Below are 6,477 nucleotides of genomic sequence, written 5' to 3'. Positions count from 1 at the left end.
TGATCAATTTTTGTTGTATAACTCGTTTCTCACTAATGTAACCTATTACTTAGTTATGATAACCTCTTACTTAATCATAGTAACCTATTACTTAGATCTAGTAACATGTTACACAGTATTTTGAAAATTTTAGGATAGAAGTACCTGAAGACTTAGATTCTAATTTCTTGAAGTTTTGTCTTCATTGTCTTCAGAAGTATTCTTTCTTTTCTTCTTTTATGTGATGTTGGTGTCTTCATCAAAATCTTGCCAAGGTCAGGAGCCATATCTTCTTCACAATCTCCCCCTTTTTGATGATGACAAACCAATATCTTCTTGATAATGTAGTTTTCTGAGAGTAGCATACTTTGTGATATTCTTGTCTTGTCTTGAGTATGCTCCCCCTATTTTGTATGCTACCCCTTTGATTTGGAGTTATGTGCCTGAAATGTTTTATCCAGAAAATAACAGAAAACACACTCTTCCAACGTTTCTCCCCCTATTGACTTCATCAAAAAGTAGAAAAGTCAAGAGTTTCCAGCATAATATATATATATATATATATATATATACAGCATACAATATACAATAAGCATAAAGGTAATAAAAAAAGTGATATCGCATAGCAGAAATTAAAAAGATGTTCGTACAAATTCAACCATAATCAGAAAAACAACAAACAAACAGCAAATTATTCACAATCTTATAACATTACAAATATAATTCCTAGACAAATAGAGATCTAAGATTTAGGTTCAGTGCTATCATCATCATCAAGGTCCATGCTATTTATCTTATAAGAAAGACGTTGAACTTTTCCCCCCTTTTGACTTCATCAAAGAAAAGCCAAGAGTCCAGCACAATATAGATATATATATATATATATATATATATATATCATACAATATGTATAAAAGTGATATTCAATAGCAAAAATTTAAAAGATGTTTGTACAAATTGAACCATAGTCAGAAAACAACAAACAAACAACAACGTGTTCACAATCATGCAACATTACAAACATAATTCCTAGACAAACAGTAATCTAAGATTCAGGTTCAGTGCTATCGTCATCAAGTTTCATGCTATTGATCTTATAAGGAATACTTTGAAGCTCGAATTGGACTTGTTGATTCTAAGCGTCAAGAGCATCCATCCGATTATAGATGTAGCCTCGAAGAGAGAATAACTCATCCAATTCTGAGCGTCAAGAACATCCATCTGATTAGAGATGTAGCCTCGAAGAAAGAATAACTCATCCATGATCATCAGGTTAGTAGGCATAGGAATAGATGAGGAAGACTCAGCATGAAACTCATACGTTTGTTGTTTAGGAGGGTTGGTAGATGAAAGTAGAAAAAGTATTGAAATATCAAAGTATCGAGGTATGATCGAATCTCTTCTATATTTGACTGCCAGTAGACCTGATATTATTTTTAGTGTATGTCTGTGTGCACGTTATCAGTCTAAACCAAAAGAATCACATTTAGTTGTTGTTAAGAGAATTATGAAATATCTAAAAGGTAACTCTAAAGTTGGACTGTGGTATCCAAAAGGAAGTATATGTGAATTGGTTGGATATTCAGATTCAGATTTTGCCGGATGTAAATCTGAAAGGAAAAGTACAAGTGGTACTTCTCACACTTTAGGTAATGCTTTAGTTTCTTGGTCTTGCAAGAAACAAGCATGTGTTACACTAAGCACTGCTGAGACTGAATATATAGCAGCATGTAGTTGTTGTGCCCAAGTGTTATGGCTTAAGCAACAAATACGAGATTATGGCTTAGACTTAGGCTACACTCCGCCGAAATGTGATAATACTAGTGCTATAAACCTTACAAAGAATCCCATTATGCATTCTAGAACCAAACACATAGATATAAGACATCACTTCCTAATGGACCTTGTTCAAAAGAAAGATGTATCTGTAGAATTTGTTGATACTCATAACCAACTTGCAGACATTTTCATTAAACCCTTGGCAAAAGAACCTTTTTACAAAATTAGACTTGAATTAGGCATTCTTGATGAAGCTTACCTGTCTTAAACACTTTAATATACTAAAGTAGTAATGCTCAAAATATTTTAAAAGAAATTGAAACACTTTAAGTTTTAAATGCTTAAATATATTTATTTGTGTTCAAAAACTTAAATTTTTGGGTTAAAAATCATTTTCATAACTTAATTTTGCCTAAAAATAAGTTTTTCTGGGGTAAGTAATCGATTACACTGGAGAGTAACCGATTATAGGGTTAATAGTGTGTTTCAGTAACCGATTACCCAAAGTGAGTAATTGATTACTCAAAGCTGTTGTTTGAAAATTTAAAAAATTTTATTTTTGAGTAACTGATTACTCCGTGCTGTTATATATAAAATTTCTGCAATTTTTAACCTTTTCAAAACTCATCTTCTTCACTCAACTCGTGTATCTCGAACATATTTTCACTTGGTTGTTGTTTTTGAGTTATTGCTGCATATTCCTGGACAAGTTACTTTATGATGTTTTATGCTTTATTATTCCAATCCTGGATATTTGATTGAAACATCTTATCTATGCATTGCAATACTTATCTATATCTTTATATGAATATATGCTACAACATTGTTATATCTTAATTATATAAAATGTATGTATGTTATATATATTGTGTTGGAATCTCTTTGCTTTTCTACTTTTTGATGAAGTCAAAAGGGGGAGAAAAGTTGGAGTGTATTTTCTGTAAAATTATATTTCAGGCACATTACTCCAAAAGATAGGGGGAGCATACAAGATAGGGGGAGCATACTCAAGTCAAAACTTCAACATATCTCAAAGTATGTTGCTCTCAAGAAAATTACACTGTCAAGAAGATCTTGGTTTGTCATCATCAAAAAAAGGGAGATTGTGAAGAAGATCTTTGCTTCTGACCTTGGCAAGATTTTGATGAAGACACCAACATCACCAAAAAGAAGAAAAGGAAGAATACTTATGAAGACAAAGAAGATTAAAGCTTCAAGAAAATTAGATTAAGTCTCTCTAGGTACTTTTATCCTAAAACTCTTTGATATACAAAGTAGTAATGCTCAAACTATTTTTAAAGAATAATGAAACACTTTAAAAATAATTAAAACAATTTTTTTTTGAAATGATGTGTAACAGGTTACTTCATTCAAGTAATAAGTTACATGTGAGAGAAAAAGAGTTATCCAACTTAAAACTGTTCAGAGTAATCCATTACTGCCTTTGAGTAACAGATTACCAGGTTTACAAAAGTTGAGTAACCGATTACTCAAATGGTGTAATGGATTACTCTAATTCATTTTTAAATAAATAGTGGACAGTGAGTTTGGGTAATCGATTACCCACTATCAGTAATCGATTACTGAAGACTGTTGCATGAGATTTCAGATTTCAAAACGAAATGTTTTCACTCCAAATGAAATCTCTTCACTTCCAAAAACTCCTACACTTTTAGAAAGACACCATGGGTGTTTGTAAAGTCTATATAAAGACTCTAACTCTCACAACACAAAAACACAACTTTCATATAACTCTCATACTATGAAAAATTCTCTCACTATTTTTCTGCACATTTGCACTAAGTTCTTAAACTTTCAAAAGAGAATTTTTCTAAGTTACTTGAAGTAATATTTTCAAAGTTTTACAAATCTATTGGGAATTATTACTAAGAATACAAAGAGAGTTGATTGGATTGCAAGTGTTATAATATTTCATACTTGTAAAGGCAAACCAAAGCCATGACTGAAATTCTTCATTTATTGTAATAAACTTTCTTTCACAGGGTGTGAATAGAAAGGGGATAAAGTTACTTGGAAAGGTGTTTTCCAAGGGTATAAATATTAGTGAGTGTGTAAGGTACATAGAGATCTCGGGGTGAGATATTGTAATTACAACTCATAATATTTAGTGGAAAATCTCTTGTGCTGCAAGAGTACTGGACGTAGCCTTTGGTGGACAAGAAGGTGAACCAGTATAAAATACTTGTGTACTCTCTTCTCCCTTACCTTTTTGATTTTATCTTGATTATTTTTCTACATATATTTTCCGCTGCACGTTAACTCTTGTTTTTGCAGAAAAAGTGGCCATAATTTTAAGTCAACTAATTCACCCCCCTCTTAGTTGCAATCTCATTCTTACAAAAATGAGGTTTCCAAGAAAACTCTAGGTTGAACACGAAAAAGAGGGTTTGAGGAGGAAGAAGAAGTGTTTGAAAAAATGAGGAGGAAAACTTAAATATTGCTCAGAGTAAACGGTTACTCGTAGTGAGTAATCAATTACTCAACAAAATAATTCCCAGAATTCAAACAGACACCTTAGGTAATTGATTACATATGTGGGTAATCGATTACTAAGGCTTCTTGCTCAATGTTGTAATCAGTTACTCTCTAGAGTAATCGGTTATTGAACCCAGAATTTGAATTTTCAGGCATACATGATGCTTGGAAATCGATTACTCATCACATGCAATCGATTACATATCCAATAATTTGCAAATTTTGAAATTTTTTACGTAATTTTAATTACAAGTAGGCATATTATAAGCATAATGAAACACACATATAATCCATAATAAGCATTTAAGATAAGTAAGCTTCATCAAGTATGCCTAATTCACGTCTAATTCTATAGAAAGGTTTTGTTGCCAAGGGTTTAGTGAATATATCTGCTAGTTGGTCATGAGTATCAACAAATTCTACAGATACATATTTCTTTTGAACATGGTCCCTAAGGAAATGATGTCTTATATCTATGTGATTGGTTCTAGAATGCATTACTAGATGCTTTGTGAGATTTATAGCACTAGTATTGTCACATTTTAGGAGTATGTAGCCTAAGTCCAAGCTATAATCTTGCAATTGTTATTTAAGCCACAACACTTGAGCACAACAACTACCTGCCGCTATGTATTCTGCCTCAGTGGTACTTGGAGCAACACAGACTTGTATCTTGCATGACCATGAGACCAATGCATTTCCTAATATATGACAAGTACCACTTGTACTTTTTCTCTCAGTTTTGCATCCAACAAAATCTGAATCGAAATATCCAACCAAATCACATATACTTCCTTTTGGATAGCATAATCAAATGTTAGTTTTACCTTTTAGGTATTTAATGATTCTTTTGACAACAACTAAATGTGACTCGTTTGATTTAGATTGATATCGAGCACACAAGCAGACACTAAATATTATATCAGGTGTACTGGCAGTTAAATAAAGTAGGGAACCGATCATACCTTGATACTCTGATATATCAATGCATATTCCAGCTTCATCCATATCAATGTATGTGCCAGAACCCATATGAGTGGTAATTGGCTTGCAGTCATCTATTGTAAATCTTTTCAACAAGTCTCTACAGTATTTGGATTGACTCACAAAAATACCATCCTTGATCTGTTTGATTTGTAATCCAAGGAGGTAATTTAGCTTCCCCATCATAGACATTTCAAACTCCCCTTGCATCATTTTGCCAAAATCACTACACAAGGTTTCATTAGTAGAACCAAAAATAATATCATCTACATATATTTGAACAAGAAGAGTATGATGATTTATTTTCTAACTAAATAGTGTAGTATCGACCTTTCCTTTTGTAAAACTTTTTTAAATAAGAAAGTATGTTAGACGTTCGTACCAAGTACACGAAGCTTGCTTTAAGCCATAGAGAGTTCTCTTTAGTTTATAGACATGAGAAGTATGTTTGTAGTCTTCAAAACCTCGAGGTTGTTCTACAAACACTTCCTCTTATATATAACCATTAAGAAATGCACTCTTTACATCCATTTGATATAACTGAAAACTTAAAGAGCATGCATATGCAAGTAGTAACTGAGTAGCCTCCAGTCTAGCAACAGGAGCGAAGGTCTCATCAAAATTTATACCTTCTTCCTAGTTGTATCCTTGTGCTACTAGTCTAGCTTTATTTCTAACAATAATTCCATTTTCATCTGATTTATTATGGAATACCCAACAACTTCCTATACTTGGAGGTTGTTCTACAAACACTTCCTCTTGTATATTACCATTAAGAAATGCACTCTTTACGTCCATTTGATATAACTAAAAATTTTAAGAGCATGCATATGCAAGTAGCAACGCAATACCCTCAAGTCTAGCAACAGAAGCGAAGGTTTCATCAAAATCTATATCTTCTTCCTAGTTGTATCCTTGTGCTACCCTCACCAATGATGTTGTCAATAGGATGGTCTCAATCAGTTCTTCATTCTTTGGGTAAATCAGAATGAATATGCTCTTCTTGAGAAGATAGAGTATCATTCATTTTCAAGTGCTCAGTATTGGTTGTTGTATTAGTAAAAGAATCCTCCTTTAAAAGGGAACTTGGCAAGTCCTCTTCATCAAGAGTTATCCCATCCTTTATTACAGGATTGGTTTCATCAAAAGATTCTTCCATGGCTAAAGTTATTTTATTGAAAATTCTATAAGCTTTACTCATAAGAGAGTAGCCTAGGAAGAGTCCTTCATCAGCTTTTG

The sequence above is a fragment of the Lupinus angustifolius genome, chromosome LG04 (assembly GCF_001865875.1).
Source record: "Lupinus angustifolius cultivar Tanjil chromosome LG04, LupAngTanjil_v1.0, whole genome shotgun sequence".
In the NCBI taxonomy this organism is placed as follows: domain Eukaryota; kingdom Viridiplantae; phylum Streptophyta; class Magnoliopsida; order Fabales; family Fabaceae; genus Lupinus; species Lupinus angustifolius.
This window is presented reverse-complemented; position numbering follows the sequence as displayed.